Below are 23485 nucleotides of genomic sequence, written 5' to 3'. Positions count from 1 at the left end.
ATAAAAGACTCAGCCAATGCTTTGGGCACTGTACAAATCAAACCAAGTAAAATTCACTGGGTCCAAAAATGACAAAGGTCCCTCCCCTATACCCAGAACAGAGTACACCCACAGCTTGTGTATGCGTGCACACCACTGGACAGCCTCCTCCTACTATCCCTAACATTTCCTATCCCAGCATTCGTCAGCCCCTCATCATCCCTCTCACTCCCTAGGGAAACATGGGTCTTATCATCTTTCCCGAAGGTCACCAAACTGAGTAACCGGTGAATTGAAATGTTCTGCATAGATTAACCAAGCGACAGGAATTGGACACGTACTGTAAAGGTTTACTCTTTTCCTTGGAGAGAGGAGCCCCATGTTACATTAAAGGAGTTCACATGGCTTACAGTGGCTACTGCCTGAAAGCACGTCTTTTTGCCTAATGAATTAGGCCTTGATCCTGCAAAAAGAGCCATGTGGGTCAAAGTGTCTCCACAGGAGTCTGCCAGCATCACTTTCTTTAAAGGATTGAGGCCTGAATTGGTTTTCCTTTGGGTCAAATCACAGTAACCTGTTGAAAACTATATTTACTCCCACTAGCTCATCTGACCACCCCCATCCCAAAGACACATGCTCCTGAGTTGCTAATCACTGCCTCTGATTCATTCTATATCTTAAAAAGCTTCCTAGCTTTGGAAGCTTCTGTGGTGAACACTGGCAGCTTGATCCATCCAAAAGCAGTTTTCCCTTCTCTTATGTGCTAGCATAAAATCCACTGGGGGAACAAAGGCTATGTCAGGAACTGCAGACACAAAAGAGCGTAATTTTGGTGGGTTTCTTTTCCCTAGGTAGTTTCTACTTCAAACGGTTTGTTGGCAATAATCTGTGCTTCAAGTTATGACATCACAATGAGTTTTCCTCTTACTCTTCCTTTCTGTGTGTTATGTAGAATCTGGTCCATTTCAGCTCATTTGTGAAAAATGTTTTTTGAATTATAAAAAGGAACTGTTGCATAAATCTCCCCTATCCTACATGACACAGAACACATCTACATTGTCAAAAATAGAAATGTAAATGAATGGTTATCAATCATTCGAATGCAAGAAACCAGGTGGTCCTTGCCAGTTAATGGAGGCTACAAGCTTTCACTCCTATTATTTCATGCTATTTTGTTGTTGTTTTCCCAATGTGAAAATAGCTATATGAGCCAATAGTAGCTCCTCCAGCTGGCAATAATATATGTTGCTTTAAATTCCTACCAAGGAGCAATCATTTGTAATTTAGTCATGCTGTGTCATTCCACTGCAAACAATATGGCCTGACACATCATTTACAATATAATGATGCAATAGAACTGATCTTGCATGGTATACAATGATTTGGCTCTTGAAAGCTACTGCCCATCAATACATTATAGCCACCAGACAAGAGAGAGGGGAAACGACACTGGCTAACAGATGCATAAAGAATGTTTGTGGTCAGAATTTTTTAATGAAATATACAATCAGAAAGAGCATCATGTCGAGAATTAAAAATAGATATTTCCTCCATTACCAAAAGAGCCTTTGCCTTTATGTAGACTCGGTGCCTTTCAGAGTTACTACCACCTTCAAGCAAAGCCACGCCATCTTTTTGCAGTTCTGACTGTTGTTGCCTGGAGGGCCCACACTGAGATTGCTCAATCAGGGCAAACTGCAAAGAATGGGGCAGACAATCCTCCAGACTGATGGTTATTCTAATAATTAGATTCATCAGCCCAGCAACAAAACAGCTTCTACAATACCTTACTGCAGCAGTTCTCAAGCTTCATTGCACCGCGACCCCCTTGTGACAACAAAAATTACTGCACAACCCCAGGAGAGGGGACCGAAGCCTGAGCATGCCTGACCCACACTGCCCTGGGTAGAGGGTCAAAGCCAAAGCCTGAGTACGACTGTCCTGAGCGGGGGGGGGGGGGGGGGCAAAGCTGAAGCTCAAAGTCTTCAGTCACAGGTGGGGGGAGGGAGCTGTAACCTGAGCCCTGCCACCCAGGGCTGAAATTGAAGCCTGAGCCCCAGGCAGTGGGCTCAGGATTCGACCCCCGACCCCAACAGGTATAACGCCAGCCCGGGCGAACCCATTAAAATGGCATCACAACCCACTTTGGGGTCCCAACCCACAGTTTGAGGACCGCTGCCTTACTGGTTACCGAGAAATCAAAACCACAGTCCCTTTAAAGCAATCCCGCCTTGGGCTCCCACCCAGAGTTCCACCAAGTCAAATATGATGAGGATTACTTAAAATCTTATTCACCATATATTAAGTTCTACCAATCCCAAGAGATCGGACACATTACCCACCAGGTCAATGAATGTTTCAGTCTTTACCAAAATACACGCTTACAGCCAATTCTTATTAACTTATTAAAGAAAAAGAAAAGGAGTACTTGTGGCACCTTAGAGATTAACCAATTTATTTGAGCATAAGCTTTCGTGAGCTACAGCTCACTTCATCGGATGCATACTGTGGAAAGTACAGAAGATCTTTTTATACACACAAACCATGAAAAAATGGGTGTTCACCACTACAAAAGGTTTTCTCTCCCCCCACCCCACTGTCCTGCTGGTAATAGCTCATCTAAAGTGATCACTCTCCTTACAATGTGTATGATAATCAAGTTGGGCCATTTCCAGCACAAATCCAGGTTTTCTCCCCGCCCCCCCCCCCCCACAAACCCACTCTCCTGTTGGTTATAGCTTATGCCCAAATAAATTGGTTAGTCTCTAAGGTGCCACAAGTACTCCTTTTCTTTTTGTGAATACAGACTAACACGGCTGTTACTCTGAAACCTGTCATTATGCAAGGCACTGCATTTAGCCGTATGGAGTGGAAATCTATCAACTGCATGAAAAAACTTGTACAGATACAGACAGACATCATCTTCCTTTCCAAATGCAAACAGATGGACATCGTACCAAAAGGACTGAAGGTAAAAAATCCATTACAATCTACATACCACACAGACTATGCTGACAGCTTGTGCCACACATTCTCAAAGAAACTGCGGAATCACCTGATCAACATCCTCTACAGCAAACAGGGAAAGATAAAGAATGAGCTCTCAAAAATGGATACTCTCATAAAAAACAACTTTTCACACAAACTTCCTCGTGGCTGGACTTTACTAAAACTAGACAAGCCATTTACAACACACACTTTGCTTCTCTACAAAAGAAAAACAACACTAAACTTTCTAAACTACTACATGCCACAAGGGGCCACAGCAATGGTTCCCTCAACCCACCCAACAGTATTGTTAACCTATCCAACTATACTGTTAGCCCAGCAGAAGCAGCTGTCCTATCTCGGGGTCTCTCCTTCTGCCCCTCCACCCCCACGAACATGATACAGTTCTGTGGTGACCTAGAATCCTATTTTCGACATCTCCGACTCAAGGAATATTTCCAACACACCTCTGAACAACATACTAATCCACAGAGACCTCCCTACCAACACTACAAAAAGAAGGATTCTAGGTGGACTCCTCCTGAAGGTCGAGAGAGCAGACTGGACTTCCACATAGAGTGCTTCTGCCGACGTGCACGGGCTGAAATTGTGGAAAAGCAGCATCACTTGCCCCACAACCTCAGCCGTGCAGAACACAATGCCATCCACAGCCTCAGAAACAACTCTGACATCATAATCAAAAAGGCTGACAAAGGAGGTGCTGTTGTCATCATGAATAGGTTGGAATATGAACAAGAGGCTGCTCGGCAGCTCTCCAACACCACTTTCTACAAGCCATTACCCTCTGATCCCACTGAGAGTTACCAAAAGAAACTACAGCATTTGCTCAAGAAACTCCCTGAAAAAGCACAAGATCAAATCCGCACAGACACACCCCTGGAACCCCAACCTGGGATATTCTATCTACTACCCAAGATCCATAAACCTGGAAATCCTGGGCACCCCATCGTCTCAGGCATTGGCACCCTGACAGCAGGATTGTCTGGCTATGTAGACTCCCTCTTCAGGCCCTACGCTACCAGCACTCCCAGCTACCTTCGAGATACCACTGACTTCCTGAGGAAACTACAATCCATCGGTGATCTTCCTGATAACACCATCCTGGCCACTATGGATGTAGAAGCCCTCTACACCAACATTCCACACAAAGATGGACTACAAGCCGTCAAGAACACTATCCCCGATAATGTCACGGCTAACCTGGTGGCTGAACTTTGTGACTTTGTCCTTACCCATAACTATTTTACATTTGGGGACAATGTGTACCTTCAAATCAGCGACACTGCTATGGGTACCTGCATGGCCCCACAGTATGCCAACATTTTTATGGCTGACTTAGAACAACGCTTCCTCAGCTCTCGTCCCCTAACGCCCCTACTCTACTTGCTCTATATTGATGATATCTTCATCATCTGGACCCCTGGAAAAGAAGCCCTTGAGGAATTCCACCATGATTTCAACAATTTCCATCCCACCATCAACCTCAGCATGGTCCAGTCCACACAAGAGATCCACTTCCTGGACACTACAGTGCTAATAAACGATGGTCACATAAACACCACCCTATACCGGAAACCTACTGACCGCTATTCCTACCTACATGCCTCCAGCTTTCACCCTGACCACACCACACGATCCATTGTCTACAGCCAGGCTCTGCGATACAACTGCATTTGCTCCAACCCCTCAGACAGAGACAAACACCTACAAGATCTCTATCAAGCATTCTTACAACTACAATACCCACCTGCGGAAGTGAAGAAACAGATTGATAGAGCCAGAAGAGTTCCCAGAAGTCACCTACTACAGGACAGACCTAACAAAGAAAATAACAGAACGCCACTAGCCGTCACCTTCAGCCCCCAACTAAAACCCCTCCAACACATTATTAAGGATCTACAACCTATCCTGAAGGATGACCCAACACTCTCACAAATCTTGGGAGACAGGCCAGTCCTTGCTACAGACAGCCCCCCAACCTGAAGCAAATACTCACCAGCAACCACATACCACACAACAGAACCACTAACCCAGGAACCTACCCTTGCAACAAAGCCCATTGCCAACTGTGCCCACATATCTATTCTGGGGACACCATCACAGGGCCTAATAACATCAGCCACACTATCAGAGGCTCGTTCACCTGCACATCCACCAATGGGATATATGCCATCATATGCCAGCAATGCCCCTCTGCCATGTACATTGGTCAAACTGGACAGTCTCTACGTAAAAGAATAAATGGACACAAATCAGATGTCAAAATTATAACATTCATAAACCAGTCGGAGAACACTTCAATCTCTCTGATCACGCGTTTACAGACATGAAAGTTGCGATATACAACAGAAAAACTTCAAAACCAGACTCCAGCGAGAGACTGTTGAATTGGAATTCATTTGCAAATTGGATACTATTAACTGAGGCTTGAATAGAGACTGGGAGTGGCTAAGTCATTATGCAAGGTAACCTATTTCCCCTTTTTTTTTCCTACCCCCCCCCCCAGACGTTCTTGTTAAACCCTGGATTTGTGCTGGAAATGGCCCACCTTGATTATCATACACATTGTAAGGAGAGTGATCACTTTAGATAAGCTATTACCAGCAGGAGAGTGGGGTGGGGGGAGAGAAAACCTTTTGTAGTGGTAAACACCCATTTTTTCATGGTTTGTGTGTATAAAAAGATCTTCTGTACTTTCCACAGTATGCATCCGATGAAGTGAGCTGTAGCTCACGAAAGCTTATGCTCAAATAAATTGGTTAGTCTCTAATGTGCCACTAGTACTCCTTTTCTTTTTGCGAATACAGACTAACACGGCTGTTACTCTGAAACCTAACTTATTAAGATTTATTAAAAAAGAAAAAAAGAGACAGTATAGTACATACAGATATGAATAAAGTTCTTAGGTGAGTTTCATAATGACGGTGAGCTGCTGAGTTGCAAAAAGTTATTTCAGAATCAATTCCATAGGTTATAATCCAATAGGAAGTCCATGTGCAGAGTCCGTATACATTTTTCCACGAGAAATACCAGGGTAATTCAGACCGGCACTGGAGACCGCAGTCTTGCAGCTCAAACTTCCCCTGACCAACCTTAAGCTGATCTGAGATTAAAAAAAGGATCAAGTCATAGGGGGATCTGTTGAAGCTCCTATGCCATTCTCCTCCCTGCTGCCAGGGTAAGGTCCAGAGCATGGCCAAGGGGAAAGTATGTGACAGGGACTTCCCTGCAACCCACTGATCCCTGATTGCCACATCAACTTCTGATGTCTGTTGGAGCAATGCCAGGGATCAGCCTGGCATAGGATGGGCCTAGGATCGAGGGAGCACAAAGGCCATCTGTTCATTCCCCTCCCGAGATGCCATAGCTGATGATCAGGGTTGCTGTTTGTAACCTATGTAATGTGAGCTGGGATTCTCTTGGCTAAGAGATGCTGGTTAAATATGAAACCCCTTCATTTCTTAAAAGCAGATGATCTGTTAGTGGTATTATGCCTGGAAACTTATGTCCCTGAGGAAATAGACTGGACCAAATTCACTGCTTGCATAGTCAATTTCAATTCAGTTCATTCAATTCCACTGAAGTCAGTGGGAATGCTTAGGTCAGCTTAGGTCATCAGTGCTTTGAATTTGCCTTCTACCCCACTTTAACTTGGACTGTAGCTAGACCACATAGCCAGGAAAGAGGAATGTATATTGTTCTTTTCAAATAGGACCCTCATACTTTGAGTGCTAAAGATATATATTGATTTATTTTTCTCCGCTGCATGTATTCTCTGCAGCAGTCTGTTTATCAGCACATGAAACAGTTTAGAGCTTCTCAAGTACAGTCGCCATATCTGACCTCTCAGTCCTCATCCTCAAAGGTAATCGGCACAACACCCTCAAAAGATGAGCCTGGGAGCTTAAATTCATAACTTTGCTAGATACTAAAAATCATGGTCTTAATAAAGACACGGGATATATGGTTTATTAGAATAATCTGTAACCCACTAGCTCCCCCTTTTTTGTCCTGTGACTATGGGAGTGTTAATGGGCCACTTCAGCTTGAATGATCCCATAGAATATGTACTAACTAATTAAACTAAACAATCTGTTCCACCTTGTATTTAAACTATGGCAATCTGATTACCTTTCCAAGACCTGAAGAAGATCTCTATGTAGCTTGAAAGCTTGTCTCTGTTACCAACAGAAATTGGTCCAGTAAAAGATATTACCTCACCCACCTTGTCTCTCTAATGTCCTGGGACCAACACGGCTACAACAATGCTGCAGGCATAGTACAGTATACACATTTTAGGTTATATGGCGGAGAAAACATGGAGTCTGCAATAATATATTTTTCTAGTTCTGCAATAATCATAAAAATGTAGGCCTAGAAGGGACCTCAAGAGGTCATCTGGTTCAGCCCCCTAAGATGAGACAGAAGCAAGTAAACCTAGATCAGCCCTGACAGGTGTTTGTCCAACCTTGTTCTTTAAAACTCCAGTGATGGGGATTCCACACCCTCCCTTGAAAGCCTATTCCAGAATTTAAGTAACCTTAACATTAGAAGGGTTTTCTTTATCTCTAAATTAACTCTCCCTTGCTGCAGATTAAGTCAATTACTTCTTTTCCTACCTTTAGTGGACAGGAAGAACAGTTGATCACCGTCCTCTTTACAACAGCCATTAACATAGCTCAGTGGTTTGAGCATTGGCCTGCTAAACCCAGGGTTGTGAGTTCAATCCCTGAGGGGGCCATTTAGGGATTTGTGGCATAAATTGGGGATTGGTCCTGCTTTGAGCAGGGGGTTGGACTAGATGACCTCCTGAGGTCCCTTCCAATCCTGATATTCTATGACTAGTGCAAAGAACATATTTGAAGACTATTTTCCAGTCCCACCTCAGTCTTCTTTTCTCAAGACTAAACTTGCCCATTTTTTTCACCTTTCCTCATAGGTCTGGTTTTCTAAACCTTTTATCATTTTTGTTGCTCTCCTCTGGAATCTCTCTAATTTGTTCACATCTTTCCTAAAGTGCGAAGCCCAGAACTGGAGAAAATACTCCAGTTGAGGCCCCACCAGTGCTGAGTAGAGCACTGTGTTCACATCTGACACACCGGTTAATCATCCCCAAATAATATTAGCCTTTTTCACAACTGCATGACATTGTTGCCTCAGAATCAGTTTGTGATCCACTATAATCCACAGAACCTTTTCAGCACTACGGAGCTAGTATTGCCACGCCAGTTATTCCCCATTTTGTATTTGTGCATTTGAACTTTCCTTCCTAAGTGTAGTACCTTCCACTTCTCTTTCTTTGATTTCATCTTACTGATTTCAGACCAACTCTCCAATTTATCAAGATCATTTTTGAATTCTAATCTTGTCCTCCAAAGCACTTGGAAACCCTCCCAGCTCAGTGTAATCTGCATATTTTATAAGCATACACTCCACTCCATCATCCTCGTCATGAATGAAAATATTTAATAGTATTGGATGCAGGACGGACCCCTGCAGGACCCTATTTGATATATCCTCACAGTTTGATAGCAAACCATTGATAACTGCTCTTTAAGTTTGGTCTTACAACCAGTTGTGCACCCACTTTTTAGTAATTTCATCTAGACAGTATTTCCTTAGTTTGCTTATGAGAATGTCATGTGGCATTGTGTCAGAAGCATGCTGATTTATATCAGGAATATAGACCCAGCTTTGGGTCTGAGGCTTTACCATGAATTTGCTTATATGTCTGCATTCTTGTCCATTGAAATTCCCTCTCTGCTCGTGCTTGTCCCAAGACACATGCCCTGTGTTTTCAAGCTGGAGAATTCCTCCCCAATTTTTTGGACAAGCTGCACAGCAGCAGCATTCTACAGGTTGGCTGATAGAGAATTCCCTTCAGGGCATTGTAACTTTTCCCCAAAACACTGCCATAGTTATGACGCAAAGCTTTCCTTCCCCAGAGAGTTCTGAGTGTCACCTCTTAAAAGGTTTCCTTTCAACTTGCTTGGCATTTAAGCTGTATTTTGTCTAGTGCCTTTCACACATACTACTTTGCAGAGTTAATAATATTATTAAGGTATAAGAACTTGTGCTGTCAGACGATCTTGTGAACCAGGTGCTGTGTGTCACTGATAAGCAATCTGGAGGCATTCTCTAACGCACATATTCTGGCAATTGGATGTTGTATTTGTTTTACAAATGTAAAGAGTCTTCACTGTTTTATTACTATATTCAGTGCATCATATTGGAGCTACACCATCCACTATTCATTCAGCTCACAAACTAAATGTGGATAATTAAGATTGGATAATCTCAGTATCATGCCATCTGTTCCTCAAGTTACAGTATCACAGCAGAGTGCTATTTCAGTTTTATCTTTCATGCCACATGGCACTCAACTGTGAATTCTGAGGCCATAGGGTTCAGGATCGGGTCCCAGATGACATTTTGGTTGGCTCTGCATTGCAGCAGTTGGACACTCCATAGGTAAACAGAAGATAACAGTGAAAAATATTCACATAATTTGTATAATTAACCAGTGGAAGGCAGCTAACCTGGTATTACAAAAATAGAGTTGAAAATGCATTTCTTTGCCAGCCAGCAAGGCAAGTCTGTCTCAGAGACTCAGGAAATTAGAAACTCATCTATATAGTACTAGCACACTTCTTCTGAAAAAATGTCCAAACTAATGGACTTTACATATCGTTACAGTGGTTTAGTATATTGTAATGATCAAAGTGGGGTGTTAAAAATGTTTTGACAAAATAGTTTAGAAGTTTTTTAGGACCCTAAGAGCCTCTATGCCAAATCAGCAAAGGGCACACTCAATACACTCTTGTCAGAATATTTAGCCAAACAGTGTCTTGTGAGGTATCATATAAATACAGGTGGCATGCTGGGCATGAATATCATTGTGTGATGTATGTATGGGGTATGTACAAACAGTTATGTGTGTGCGTGCTGAAATTATGTTTGTTTTAGAGGCAGTGGATAAACAAAACTGCTCTCAATAACGGAATGTGGAGTTACTAGTCTGCCTGGCTTTATTCCAATGAAAATTCATCTACATATAAGGTAAACAAAGTGATTAAGCCAATCAAAGAAGCAATTTGGATGAAGAAGGGGCTTGGTCAACAGTGTGCCCTTGTTGCCAAGAAGGCCAATGGCATTTTGGGATGTATAAGTAGGGGCATTGCCAGCAGATCGAGGGACGTGATCGTTCCCCTCTATTTGACACTGGTGAGGCCTCATCTGGAGTACTGTGTCCAGTTTTGGGCCCCACACTACAAGAAGGATGTGGAAAAATTGGAGTCCAGCTGAGGGCAACAAAAATGATTAGGGGACTGGAACACATGAGTTATGAGGAGAGGCTGAGGGAACTGGGGATGTTTAGTCTACGGAAGAGAAGAATGGGGGGGGATTTGATAGCTGCTTTCAACTACCTGAAAGGGGGTTCCAAAGAGGATGGCTCTAGGCTGTTCTCAGTGGTAGCAGATGACAGAACAAGGAGTAATGGTCTCAAGTTGCAGTGGGGGAGATTTAGGTTGGATATTAGGAAAAGCTTTTTCACTAGGAGGGTGGTGAAACACTGGAATGCGTTACCTAGGGAGGTGGTGGAATCTCCTTCCTCAGAAGTTTTTAAGGTCAGGCTTGACAAAGCCCTGGCTGGGATGATTTAATTGGGGATTGGTCCTGCTTTGAGCAGGGGGTTGGACTAGATGACCTCCTGAGGTCCCGTCCAACCCTGATATTCTATGATTCTATGGTATCTGCACCCCTGCGCAGCAGGGGCAAGGAACTTTGTCTGGGTTTACTTCTCAGAGAATACATTTCAAAGATTTTTCTGGACTATAAAAGGGAAGAAAGAGAACCCCTTCGTTTCCCATCACTCTGAGGACAAAGGAACAGCACCTTCTGATTCTGTAAAAGGTGGATCCTTCTACCTGAAGGACTGGAGTTGTTGACAGCTTGATGTAATTGAGAAACTGTTTTAGGCAAAGATGTAGCTTGCTAGAATTAAGTTTTAGGCACTAGAAAGTGTGATATTTTTGTTTTGTTTGTAACCCTACCTGTCTTTTTCTCTTACTTAGTATCACTTAAATCTCTGCTTTTTATTAATAAACGTATTTTAAGTTTTACTAATAACCATCTAAGTACTGATATATTTTAAATAAGGTATGCTTCCCAGGCTGAACCAGCAAGCTAGTCTGAATTCTGTCTCTTTGGAGCCATGGGACTTGGTTAGTTTGTGTGTGTATCCAGTGAGAGGGACTAGACACTGCAGAATGACACCTCTGGGGAACTGGGCTTCAGTGGATGTTACCTGGAAGGCAAGGTTTAGACTGGAAGAGTCTCAAGGAGTTTACTAGTAAGGTAGGCAGACTGGTGTGGCAGGGAGCTGTCACACAGGTTAATCTCCAGGACTGCTCATTCTTGCTGAGGCAGAGTGGTAACACAGTGGCTAATGGTTCTGGGCTCCCTGAGGACAGCATCACAATTTAAAAAAAATAAGTATTACTCAATATGAAAGAGATGTTAAAATAGCATTAACATTCTTGATCTTCATTTAGAAACCTAGGTACAGTGTCTCTTATGATTTTTCATTTAACTCCATGCCATCAGTGAGGCCCTTTCTCAAACTCTTTGATAGTCTAAAGTTTTTCTTAAATGGGTTAATGAGAGAACCCAAGATAAAGATTCAGAGTCAATGGCCAGATTCTTATCTCAGTGACGCTAATGCACACCCATTGATTTCAGTGTTGGATAACCAGTTTCCTCCTTATCCTCTTGTGGCAAGATTTCCAGCCATCAATTGCCCTGAAGTAGCTGTCGAAAGGCAGGTAGAGATGCTCCTGACTTGACTAGGTATAACAGGCCATCAGTAACATATGACACAAGAGACAAGTGATTTATTTCCAGATGGGGAAATCCATTCCTGTGCAGAGGTCCAATTCAAGGTCTATGCACTACTTAAGACCACTTAAATCTAATTTTGAGAACTTAAGTAGCTTTTAGCTCAGGCATAGGCCAGGCCCAGGTTTGAGGGAGCACTATGGCCATCTCTGCATTCTCCTTCCTGAGCTGACAAAGCCAAAGATCAGGGATATCTGATTGTTCTTGTGCTGGCCCTTTGCAAGTGGTTGAATTTTAACCTAATGTGATGCTTCCATTCCTTGTTCTAGTAATGCAAAAAGCTACAAAATGATCAATGTGAATGTTAAGTGACTTATGCTAAAATGAGATTGTCTTACCAAAAAACTCCCTTGTTTAAAAATATCAGGCTACACTGGTTACTTGATAAGCTCCATGACTTTTGCATCATTTAATAAAATGAGATTGTTTCCTGTTTATGCAATTCCCCGAATTGGTGCTATATCTCCCCAGCAACCAGAGAGTTGCCAGAGACTTAACTACACCACTCCCATTATGGTCCAGTCTTACATGGGTGGTGCACTACCCAAAATTGAAAAGTTAAATGAATGTGAATATGACAGCTCAGTAACAACAAAATGTTACTTCAAAGAAGAGGTTGGGGAATACTTCACAAAACTGGCAGCTGCCTTTGTCAGGCATCGGAGAAGATGGCAGCTTCGTTTCTGGCTGTTAATCATTATTTAGTATATTTCATATTTTAAAAAACAGTTTCTGAGTGATTTGGACTTGTATGGATTGGATCTAGTGGCTAGCACAGACTTTCCATCATACTACAGTTTTTCTTTAAAGCCTAGTGAGTTAGTGGCTCTCAACCTTTCCAGACTACTGCACCCCTTTCAGGAGTCTGATTTTGTAAGCAAGTAGTTTTTAAGTGAGGTGAAACATGGGGGTAGGCAAGACAAATCAGACATGAAAATAGAAGTATTACTGAAAAGTTGCTTACTTTCTCATTTTTAGCATATAATTATAAAATAAATCATTTGGAGATTAAATATTGCACTTACATTTCAGTGTATAGTATATAGAGCAGTATAAACAAGTCATTGTCTGTAAGAAATTTTAGTTTGAACTGACTCTAGTAGTGCTTTTTATGTAGCCTGTTGTAAAACCAGGCAAATATCTAGATGAGTTGATGTACCCCCGGAAGACCTGTGTGTAACCCCAGGGGTACGCGTACCCCCGGGTGAGAAATACAGCCTTAGGTAATTTAAAATCAGTAAGGCACAAGGCTACTGATTGCTTATGTGGGTGTGCAATGTTTTGTAATAGCATTTTATGGGAATGTTGCAAGAAGAGTACTCCAATAAATGGCTTGACAAGGGTAGGAAAAGGTCAAGGAAATGGTTCGTATTCCAGCCCCATAGTCTGAGGGTCTGGTAGACTCTCACATTTCAGCTTTGTAAAACAAACCAACCTGTGCGGCAGCTACTTGTGCTTCAAGGCATTTTATTAAAGGTTATAACTAGAAATGGACAGGAACTGGAACAGCCGATGAGACACCTGCTCCCATCTGCACCTGGTGATAGTTGGATCCGGATCTGAACTTTGCAAGCTGAGTTGCAACCTGTTGTGTCCTTTGCTCTTTACAGAACAAACCTAATAGGCACAGTGGGGCTCAAATAACCGTGTTTAATAATCATATACAACACGCAAGGCCTAGCTATATATGCACACTGATGCTCTGGCATGGATCTGGTGGCCTCAGAAACATAGAAGGCAGGGAGGCCTCCTGGAGGACTCACAAACGATTTAAAGGAATACTACCTAATTCCTGGATTCTACATTGCCCTGTGTGGAATACACAGTTTACAAGCCTACCAGACAACTACGAAAGAGGGATCTTGAATAAGACCACAAAGTGGCCTGGTCTTTCTAGAAAATGGATCCTTTTAAAAGTGTACAGCATCATCAGTTCTAGTGAATAATTATTAGAGACCAACTGAAATTGTTTCTGGAAAAGTGATGCTCTCATCTCCACTGTGGAGATTGCCTTACTCATTTATTAAGCACCCTAGAAAAGGGTTGGCTGGCAGGCTCCCAAGCTGTACCACTTTGAACTTGGGTTGATTTGAAAAAAATCATTGGTAGTAAAAACGGTGGGCCAGATCTTAGGCTGGGGTAAATCAGCCCATTACTGATTCACGGCAACTGAGATTTGACTGCATGTGAAATATGAAGTGTCACAGCAAAGAAAACCCCACAGCTGGCCTGTGCCAGCCAATTCAGGCTCACAGGGCTGGGGTTGCGGGGCTGTTTCCGTGCTGTGTAGACTTCTGAGCTAAGGTTGGCACCTAAGCTCTGGGTCCCTCCCACCTTTCAGTTGTCGTGAAGATGTATGTTCTAAGTTCATGCCAGGGCCATTTTGGCATTTAGCTGGCCTAGGTTCAGGGGATCAGAAAATTATTTAGAAACACTTTCTCATCCCACCTCTCAAAGTTTGAGCCCTGTAAATATGTGTATGAGATTAAACATTTCTTGCTGTTACACCCCAGTTCTATTCAGGTTTGATCTCTCCAGATAGTTTTAAGTTTGTCTAACAGACTCCTATCATTAAGTGCCAAATAACACTGACAGCAGTTTAGATAATCTACAGTATTGAAGAAAGCTAATCAGTACTTGCATCATTCTGTGAGAGCTTTATGGAGCTCTGCAGATAGTGTGAAAGTCAATGTCTAAGTGTGAAGCCACTGCTACACTTAAAGTAGTGCCCCTCAACTTAAATGTATTAATTTTAGAACGACTTTTTCTTTTCCTGCCCTTTGCTGTGAAGCACATCACAGACTCTCAGCTGCCTTTGAAAGGCCATTAACACTTGACAAGATGCATCAGGGTTTATAATAGGCCAGTCCTCACATAATTAAAACTAGAGATATTATACATTAAAAACAATTATTTTAAACCCAGACAAGGTTGATGGTAAAGGAGAAGCAATTTACATTGGTATCAGAGCTGAGATCCCCATATTGTAGTGACAGCAAACCAGGAGCATGACATTGAACCCACGGAATCAATGCAAAAAAGAACGTGGGAAAAGCTGACTTGGGGTAATATTTTCAAAAGCTCTTATGTGATTTAGGAGCCTAACTTCCATTTTCAAAGGTGGTGTAAGCTCTTAGGAGTCAAGTCTCATTGGAAATCAATTTAGGTGTCTAGTTACCTTTGAGGAATAGGGCCTTGGGCACTTTTGAAAATGGGTTTTGGCTCTTAAGTCATACATGCACTTCTTAAAATATAATCAAAAGTGTTTAAATAAGGTGAAAATAATAGCCCTTACCTTCCATCTCTGTGTTTTGCAGTGATATTCTGGATAATTTCATAATTTGAGGAATAGAATTTGAGAATTAAGTTGTGTTGTAACTTGAGCTCCAGCAAGAAAGATATCTTCCAACAAGAAGCAGTTGCGGAATTTTGACATAAACCTATCACATGAAAGTTTCAAGGTTTATTGTTGGTCTCCTTATTCTTAATTTTCAAAGGAGTAATGCATTGTCTTTTATAATGGCATCATTATATGTTTTTAAACTAAGGGCATGGCTACACTTGCAGATGTAGCTTTGAGTTAAACCAGCCTTCGTAGCGCACAGTAGAGAAAGGGCTGCAGTCTGCCCGCACTGACAGCTTCAAGCGCACTGGCATGGTCACATTTGCGGCACTTGCAGCGGCATTGGGCACGGTGTATTATGGGCAGCTATCCCAGCATGCAAGCGACTGCAACATGATTTTCAAATGGGCGGCATGGAGTGTGACAGGGAGTGTGTTGTGTGTATGTGGGGGGAGAGAGAGTGGGTTTTGGGGGGGCTGAAAGCATATCAGCATGTTGTCTTGTAAGTTCAGACAGCAGCAGACCCCCTCTTCTCCCCCCCGCACAACAGTCCACACTAACGGTTGCTTTGTATCGAAGCAGATGAGCATGCCAGCTGACAGAAACGGAGCATTGAAAGGACATATGCGCATTTCTGCAGCAATTCAAAACCCATGACAAGAGTGGCCACTTGACTTAAGGGGATTATGGGAAGTTTCTGGAGGCTAATCGGAGCGCAGTAATGCAACACCCCGTCCACACTGATGCCCGGGCGTTGTAGCCAAGGCGCAGCAAATGTTATTCCACTCGCTGAGGTGGAGTACCAGGAGCGCTCTAGCCGCGGAGTCAGAGCGCTCTACGTGCCTTGCCAGTATGGATGGGTAGTGAGCTAGGGTGCCCGGGGCTGCTTTAATGGGCTTTAACTCACAAGTGTAGCCAAGCCCTAATTCACCACTTGTTGCTCAGGCTGCAATTTCCTCTTGCAATTGACTGTGACCATATTACGTCTCAGTTTAGTCCAGCACCTGCAGTTCTGCTAACTCTCAGTGACAACATGACAGGGTTTACGGGTGGCCAGCCAGCCTGCATAAAGCAACATATTTATTTAGAACAAAAGCAACAGAGAACCTGTATCTTGAAAACAAAAGCTGCTACTCTTATATGCATGCCAGTCTGACCAAGTGTCACGCACCTTCCACATGGACACCCTGATAGGTTTCAAAGTCCTTCAAACCTTTCCAGCAGGGCCTGTCACTCTTGGTTATAGTTTCATGTCAGGTTTTGGATCCAGTGAGAGTGACCCCTCCTCTGTATCCCTGGTCAGTTAATACTATTCTCAGTTCTTTGTCTGTTGTGCCTCTTGAACCGGGTCAAAACCAGTATATGCAATCCCTTTTAGGGGGTGGCGATAATGCAGATGCGTTTACCTAGCAAGAGATTTGCATTAATTACTCCCCTGATGATGTTAGCTCCTAATGGTTCATTCATGCTTAGTGACTTCCCCTTGGTCACTGCATTGGTTGTCTCGTTTGAAGAATTGTTTGCAATATTGCAGTAGTTGCACTGGTCCCAGTACACAAGAGAGACAATATCTTTTGATATTACCTCTCCTGTCTTGTTTCAAGAAAGAAGTTAACCCCTTCACTCCCAGTGGTTAACCATACAAGAAGGGAAACTGAGTCAGACACACAGATGCCGGCTTCCTCCTGGCCCCAAGGGTGCTTAATCCCTGCTCTGCCCTAGATCCCATCTCCACCTGACCCCTTTCCCCAAGCTGCCACCCCCGCCTGCCTCTTCCCGCCCTCACCCCTACCCCACCTCTTCTCCCAAGCCCCTGCCCTGCCTCTGCTCCACCCCCACCCTGTCTCTTCCTGCCCAGTTCTGCCCCCTCCCCTGTGCGCACCCCATCCCCACTCCTCCCTGGCACCTCCTGAACACTGCGGAACAGCTGATCGTTGTGGGTGGTAGGCACAGGGAGGGAGGGGGAGGAGTTGATTGGCGGGGCTGCCGGTGGATGGGAGACGGCTGCCGGTGGGTGCTAAGCACCCACTAATTTTTTCTGAGGGTGTTCAAGGTTCTGGAGCACCCACAGAGTCAGCACCTCTGGTCACACACATTCCTTCATAAAAATTAATCAGAAGTTTCCCAGTACTACCCAGTAGAAGTAGGTTTGTATGCCAGTCTGACAGAGAGATGATAACTGTTTGTCATTTCTTACAGCTGTACCGAAGAGAGACTATGCAGCAGAAGAATCAAAGAATTTCTTCTTCCACTTCCAACAAGGGTTCAAGTTGCAGAAACAGCTGACTCTTGGCATCCTCTAGGAAGTGCAGGTCTTGAAATCTCTCAGGAAGCACTTACTGTGCTCTGCTCCTGTGTATGTGTGATGGCCAAGACTGAGGTTTGAACAAGCAGCTTCTAGAGCTGAAAGCACAAGACTGAAGATTGCACTAGGCTTTCTAGCTGGGCCTCATGGAGTTTAAGGCCAGAAGGGATCATCATGCTCATCTAGTCTGACCTCCTGCACATTGCAGGCCACAGAACCTTACCCAGCCACTGCTGTAACAGACCCCTAACCTCATGATCACCTCACATCCTTTATGGATCAGGCACAGAGAAAGCTGCGTAATATAGTTATACACGCTCCAGGGAGAAAGTAGCAGGAGGCAGCTCAGTCAGTAGCAATCTGCAGGTTTATAGATTGTTGGTGATAATTATGGTATGTGTTACGATGAATAGCTTCCCAGTAGTGGAGGGGGGCGAGGTATAGTATGAGTGTGTATAGGAATGTAGAGAATGCTACTTTCAGGAAGCGCTTGATGGGGGAGCACTAGAGATGTGGAAGAAGGAATAAAGCGTGAATGTTGTGGCTTCTTGGCTCTCTCTCTCTTTTTATGCATGAACACTGAATAGGCTGTGAAAGGCATTTAGAAGACTTCCTCTATCTCACCGTCATCCTTCTCATCATCTTTTTAATTGACTTCACTAAATAATATATGCAGGCGCACACACACCCCCTATGTTACTATATTTGGTAAAAAATAAAACAGTAGGAAGATGACAAGCTAGGACTAATGTCATGAGTGTTTGATGGGAATAAGGGAGGAATGATCTTTAAAAAGGCCACATTAGCACTTTCTTTTGTCTCATAATCTCTGTGGTTGTGTTGCACACAGTCGGCCACCAATGGTTTCTAAGGTGGTTTGAGTGGCCACTAGAGCTGGTCAAAATATTTGTCAGAAATAGTTTTGCTTTTTCCGTTTGAAGCCTTCCTATGAATTTTGTGAAAAATGTGTGCTTAAGAAGGAGGAGCAGCTGGTTATGTTGGTGGTGCCCATTCCCAGGCTACATAGGAGGAGGAAAGAGCACAGAGATATAGCATATTACAAGAATTATGTAGTTAGGCCTTACAACACTCATAAGAATGGCCATACCGGGTCAGACCAATGGTCCATCTAACCCGAAATCCTGAATTCTGACAGTGACCAGTGCCAGATGGCTCAGAGGGAATGAACAGAACTGAGTGATCCCCTCTCGTCCACTCCCAACTTCCGGCAATCAGAGGCTAGGGAGTCTCTGCACATGTGGCTGCATCCCTGGCTATTAGCTCATGCGCCTATGAAGAAGGCAAATATCATTATCCCCATTTTACAAATGAGAAAACTGAAGCCTAGATAGGTTAAGTGACAATCTTAAGTCATTAGAGAACCAGTGTTAGCAGCCAGGTCTCCTTCCTCCCATTCTTATGCATACTCCACTGGAACACAGTGCGCCCATTCCTACTGACCCAGGAAGCTCACTTAATGTCTTCATGCCTCAGTGTTTCTGCCTGGAAAATGGGGATAATTATATGTGCAGTGGGGCTTGGACCCTTCCAGATACCAGCATGAGCAGTGTAGCTGAACATTAGGGGCGAGTTCATCTCACTCTACTTAATGCAAAGGGCAAGCTGGCAGACGGTACAAGGCACTGAAGCTTAGCATAGAGTCATCTGGGACAAAGTTAGGGGATTTGGCAAGCAGGAAGAGTTCTGTTTGCAGATCAGAGAGACAGGCATTTGCAACAGAGGGAAAACCTGAGGTACGAACAGATAGATTTGAATGATGGTAACCCTGTGCAGGGCAGTCAGAGGAAAGATGCCCTGTATTGAAATCTCTATCAGAGCATGTAGAGGCTGATCTCCAGCTGGTGTAAATTGTTGTAGCTCCCCTAATTTTCCCCAGCTATGGCACTGAATTTGCATCTTTAAAACTCACAGCCTTGGAATCTCCTCTCTCTTTTCCTCTTTTTCTTAGTGTTCATGACATTGGTTATAACCCCTCACACAATGTTGCTAGGTAACAAAAATCTAGGTTCCTGATACAGTCAGTTTACTAAATATACACTAAAATGAAAGGTAAAATGTTGACACTGGGCCAAATTCACTCCTGCTGTAAGTAAGCACAAGGCATTTAGCTGAAGTCAACCGACTTGTGCCCCTTGATGCAAGGGCTGAATTTGGCCCACTATATGATGTTGTTTCTTTATCTTTGGTACAATGTTCCTATCTTATATGTATTGCTTGTCACTCAGGTATCAGCCTGTGCATGGCCTGCTATTTTTATTGTCACACAAAACATTGTGGTAAACAAAGTAGAATGTCCTTTCAAATGAATGGAACCTCCAGCTGTACGAGATCAATACATGGCTGCTTTGATGTGTGCTATTTTAGGAAGAATCCCCGCAATTGCACTAGTAATAATAAAACTTAGCTCTTATATAGGAGGTCAATATCACGATCCCATTTTACAGATGAGGAAACGGAGGCACAGGGAGAGAAATTAGCTGCCCAAGCTCACCCAGCAGAAGAAGTGGGAATTGAACATAGGTCCCTTGAGTGCCTAGCCAGGGGGCCTAGCTAGTAGGCTAGCCTATTTCCACATCGCACTAACCCCATGCATTCCCTCAGAATTAGCAATAGTGGGAGCATAAGCGTGGACTAGCTATCAGTGTTTTCAACACCTTTCCTCCTTCTAAGGCACACCAAATGCATCTGTGGATTCAGGTCGCCCCCACCTTTATTTTTTTCCAGTTGCGGGCATCTAAGCATTTAACCTATTTAACCCCGTCTGTCTCTCTACAGATTCCATAGTACAGTGCTGCCTCAGTTTACAGTTGGGAGATTTTAGCTTCCGGTTATATAGCCTTGAAATACAAATTGTGTGTGTGTGTGTGGGGGGGGAGAATGGGGTAGCAAAAACTGAACAGACGTCCAGCATCCCCATAGTCTATGAAGGTAAAATTCTTTGCAGATGAAGTGGAAGAGATGGTATTTTATTATCCTTCAGTCAATGACAATGATTTATCTACCAAACTAAAAGAGTCACACCTGTAACCATAAAAAAGAACAAAGCTGCCTGTGCACAGAGTTATTTTAAAAGGACTGTCTTTATAACAAACCTGCACAGCAAAGTGAGAGAGGAAAAACAGAAAAAGTCCCAAATTGCTTCATTGTAATTAAAGGGACTTTCATTCACTTCAACTAAGATACACTCCATTTATTGTGACATTTCCCTCAAATTATAGTGATGATTGGCTGCGTAAGTAAATTCAGCATTTCTCATGTACCTGGTCAGCAGTAAGGGGTGTACCTTCCCAGCCTTCGCTCCAATGCAAAGGAATCACAAGGAGGAGAAAAGAATTGGGACTGCTGCCCCAGCAGAGGTGTAAAATAAAGAGGGGCTACCAGGTTTTCCACAGCCCCGGGGAGTGAGGATGGGTCCCCCTGGCACCCCCCACAGTCCTAGCGAGTGAGTAGGGGACCCACCCTGATTCCTCCTTTCAATCACATCTCCACCTGGGACCTGTGTTCTATGAAGCATCTTGTGAATGCTAATGACCAAAAAAAGATGGGGACTTCAGGAGCCCACCACAGGTGCAGAGGGTGAAGCTGAGAGTATCCATGCTTCCTATATGTTGCACCTTGCATGACTGTGCATAGTATAACTGGTTTCAGAGTAACAGCCGTGTTAGTCTGTCTTTGCAAAAAGAAAAGGAGGACTTGTGGCACCTTAGAGACTAACCAATTTATTTGAGCATGAGCTTTCGTGAGCCGATGAAGTGAGCTGTAGCTCACGAAAGCTCACGCTCAAATAAATTGGTTAGTCTCTAAGGTGCCACAAGTCCTCCTTTTCTTTTTGCATAGTATAACTGCAGCTCTCAGCCATGTGGGGAACATTGGCAATTACCATCTTCACTCCTCGTGGCTGCAGAGGGGAGGACTTCAGCTGTCTGCATCTTCTCGCCCCAGCTACTATGGGGAGCCTGGGGAGGGACTGATGAGGAGGCTCTACAATTTCTCCAGAAGCTGTGCAGGTGGGGAGGAGTGAAGAGCAGTGAAACGCTGCTTATGCTGATGGCCTGTACAACTTCTGACTGCTTTGTGATCCTTTGGAATTCAGGAGACTACAACAAATGCGAGTTGTTGTTGTGACGTTTCGGACTATTCAACTACTTATATTTACCCTGCTTAATATACCCAGTTACTTGTCCTCTGGTTCTCCATCTGAAGACCTACCAGAATGGCACAGTGCCAGGAGGAAGCTTATCTGTACAGGAGATGGAGCTTCCTCAGGGGCCAGTCCAAATCTGGGGAATTCACGGACCACTGCAAATCCTCACCCGTTTCTGCTCTGGGTGCAAGGGGCACGTGTTTGACCTGCCCCCTCGAAATAAAAGCACACAGCACTTCAAAACAGCAACAACATCCATATGCAGTTTTCCCTCCTGTCTGGGAGAGAAATGGAGACCTGATGGACAGGGGCCAGCCAAGTTGCTTAATTCCTCTGTGGACAGTGCTCCAATAACATGATAACAGGCATAGCATAAGAACCTAGATGCCAGTAGAATAGAACACAATCAGCTGCCATGAAGGCTATTGCAGAGAACTAGCGTGAACGATACCGCGGTGAAAAATAAACCACAAGGAGTGAAATTCTCCACAAACACATTAAAGACACAAGCTGAAAAATATTCATTATTTTCTTACATCAGGAGCTTTTAGTGGATGATGAAAAGGTCTAGACAGTCTAGTCTAGCTCATGATTACATGCTCCAGAAATAGGGTTTTCAATGCCAAAGTTTAGACTTAGAAAAAATATTTAAACACACACCAATCAACACTTTTACTGTGTTCCACACAGGCATTCTTCTTGCTTCCTCGTGTTTAAGGTGTACTTCCATTTAGGAGACAGACTCAACAATTCTCATTGGAATTGCTCCCTTTAAGAAACCTCATTTATCTCCCTCTCTCATTGAATAATGTATTTGCAGTTACCATGGAAATACTTTCTTCTCTCAAATGGTAGAATTCCAGGTTTGCAGTCTTGTTATTGTCAATGCAATGGCCATCCCCTCTTTGTTAATGTCCCTGACAGTTGAGGCCATAGTGTCTGTAGCAGAAAACACAGTACTATTTTTTTTTTTCTTTTCAGTGATTTTTTTCTTTCAGGGCCATCAGAGAGATTTGGTTCATTAAGGGCTTAGCTCTTATACTGTTGAATATTGCGTGGGAGTGTGAGGAGATTTCCTCCCCCACACCCTGCATGGCCCACTCAAGGATCAGGCGGAATTACAGACTCTGAACTCCCCGGAGGTAGGGCCATGACTCTGCTCCACCTCTGCACTGGATCAAGGAGCACATGGAGGAATAAGCTGTACCCCACAAGGGGTGTAGGAACAGGATGCAGAGCAAAATGCCTCCTGCTGCTCCCACGGGGCAGGCTGATTTTACCTCACCCCCAGTACAGGGTTATGCTTAAATGCCACATTCTAGTCATAAATCTTGAATGGTGACAGGGACTCCAATACAAAAGACATGATGGGGTTGACACTGCTTTGTTCAATTCACAGTGTTGTTGTGGTAACTTCAAGGGCACCATTTAAATATGTACTGTACTTGCAAAACTTGGAAAAGCTGCTGATGTTTATACAGGTTATAAATTGCAACAGAATATGCAAAAGTTGTATTTTAATGATCCCCTAAGGAGAACGATGGGCCTGGCTATGTTCAGTACATGTCTGACCGATAATAATGCTCAAAGAGTAAACAATTCTGTGATGGCCCTGGAGGGTTCTCTGATCATCTCTGATCCTTGAGTATCTCATTCAGTGGCTCCTGAATGTTCTCTCCTGGCTAATACACCATTCTTAGGTACAGTGTGTGATGGGTTGGATCACAGAAACCCCCTTGGGACTACCACCTGATGTGCTGAGACTACCTCTGAACCTGTTTTCCCT

At 43.6% G+C, this 23485-nt stretch overlaps 1 long non-coding RNA gene across 1 annotated transcript in view; it reads left to right on the top strand.

Annotated features, from left to right (window-relative positions):
• The window catches only part of LOC140906533 (uncharacterized), a 170396-nt gene extending 152239 nt beyond the window's left edge, over positions 1-18157 (top strand). Inside the window, exon 4 of the long non-coding RNA XR_012157144.2 lies at positions 17429-18157. This is a non-coding gene — a long non-coding RNA (uncharacterized LOC140906533). The remainder of the gene's footprint in view (positions 1-17428) is intronic.
• Positions 18158-23485: the final 5328 nt, after the last annotated feature.

The sequence above is a fragment of the Lepidochelys kempii genome, chromosome 2, assembly GCF_965140285.1.
Source record: "Lepidochelys kempii isolate rLepKem1 chromosome 2, rLepKem1.hap1, whole genome shotgun sequence".
In the NCBI taxonomy this organism is placed as follows: domain Eukaryota; kingdom Metazoa; phylum Chordata; order Testudines; family Cheloniidae; genus Lepidochelys; species Lepidochelys kempii.
This window is presented reverse-complemented; position numbering and strand designations above follow the sequence as displayed.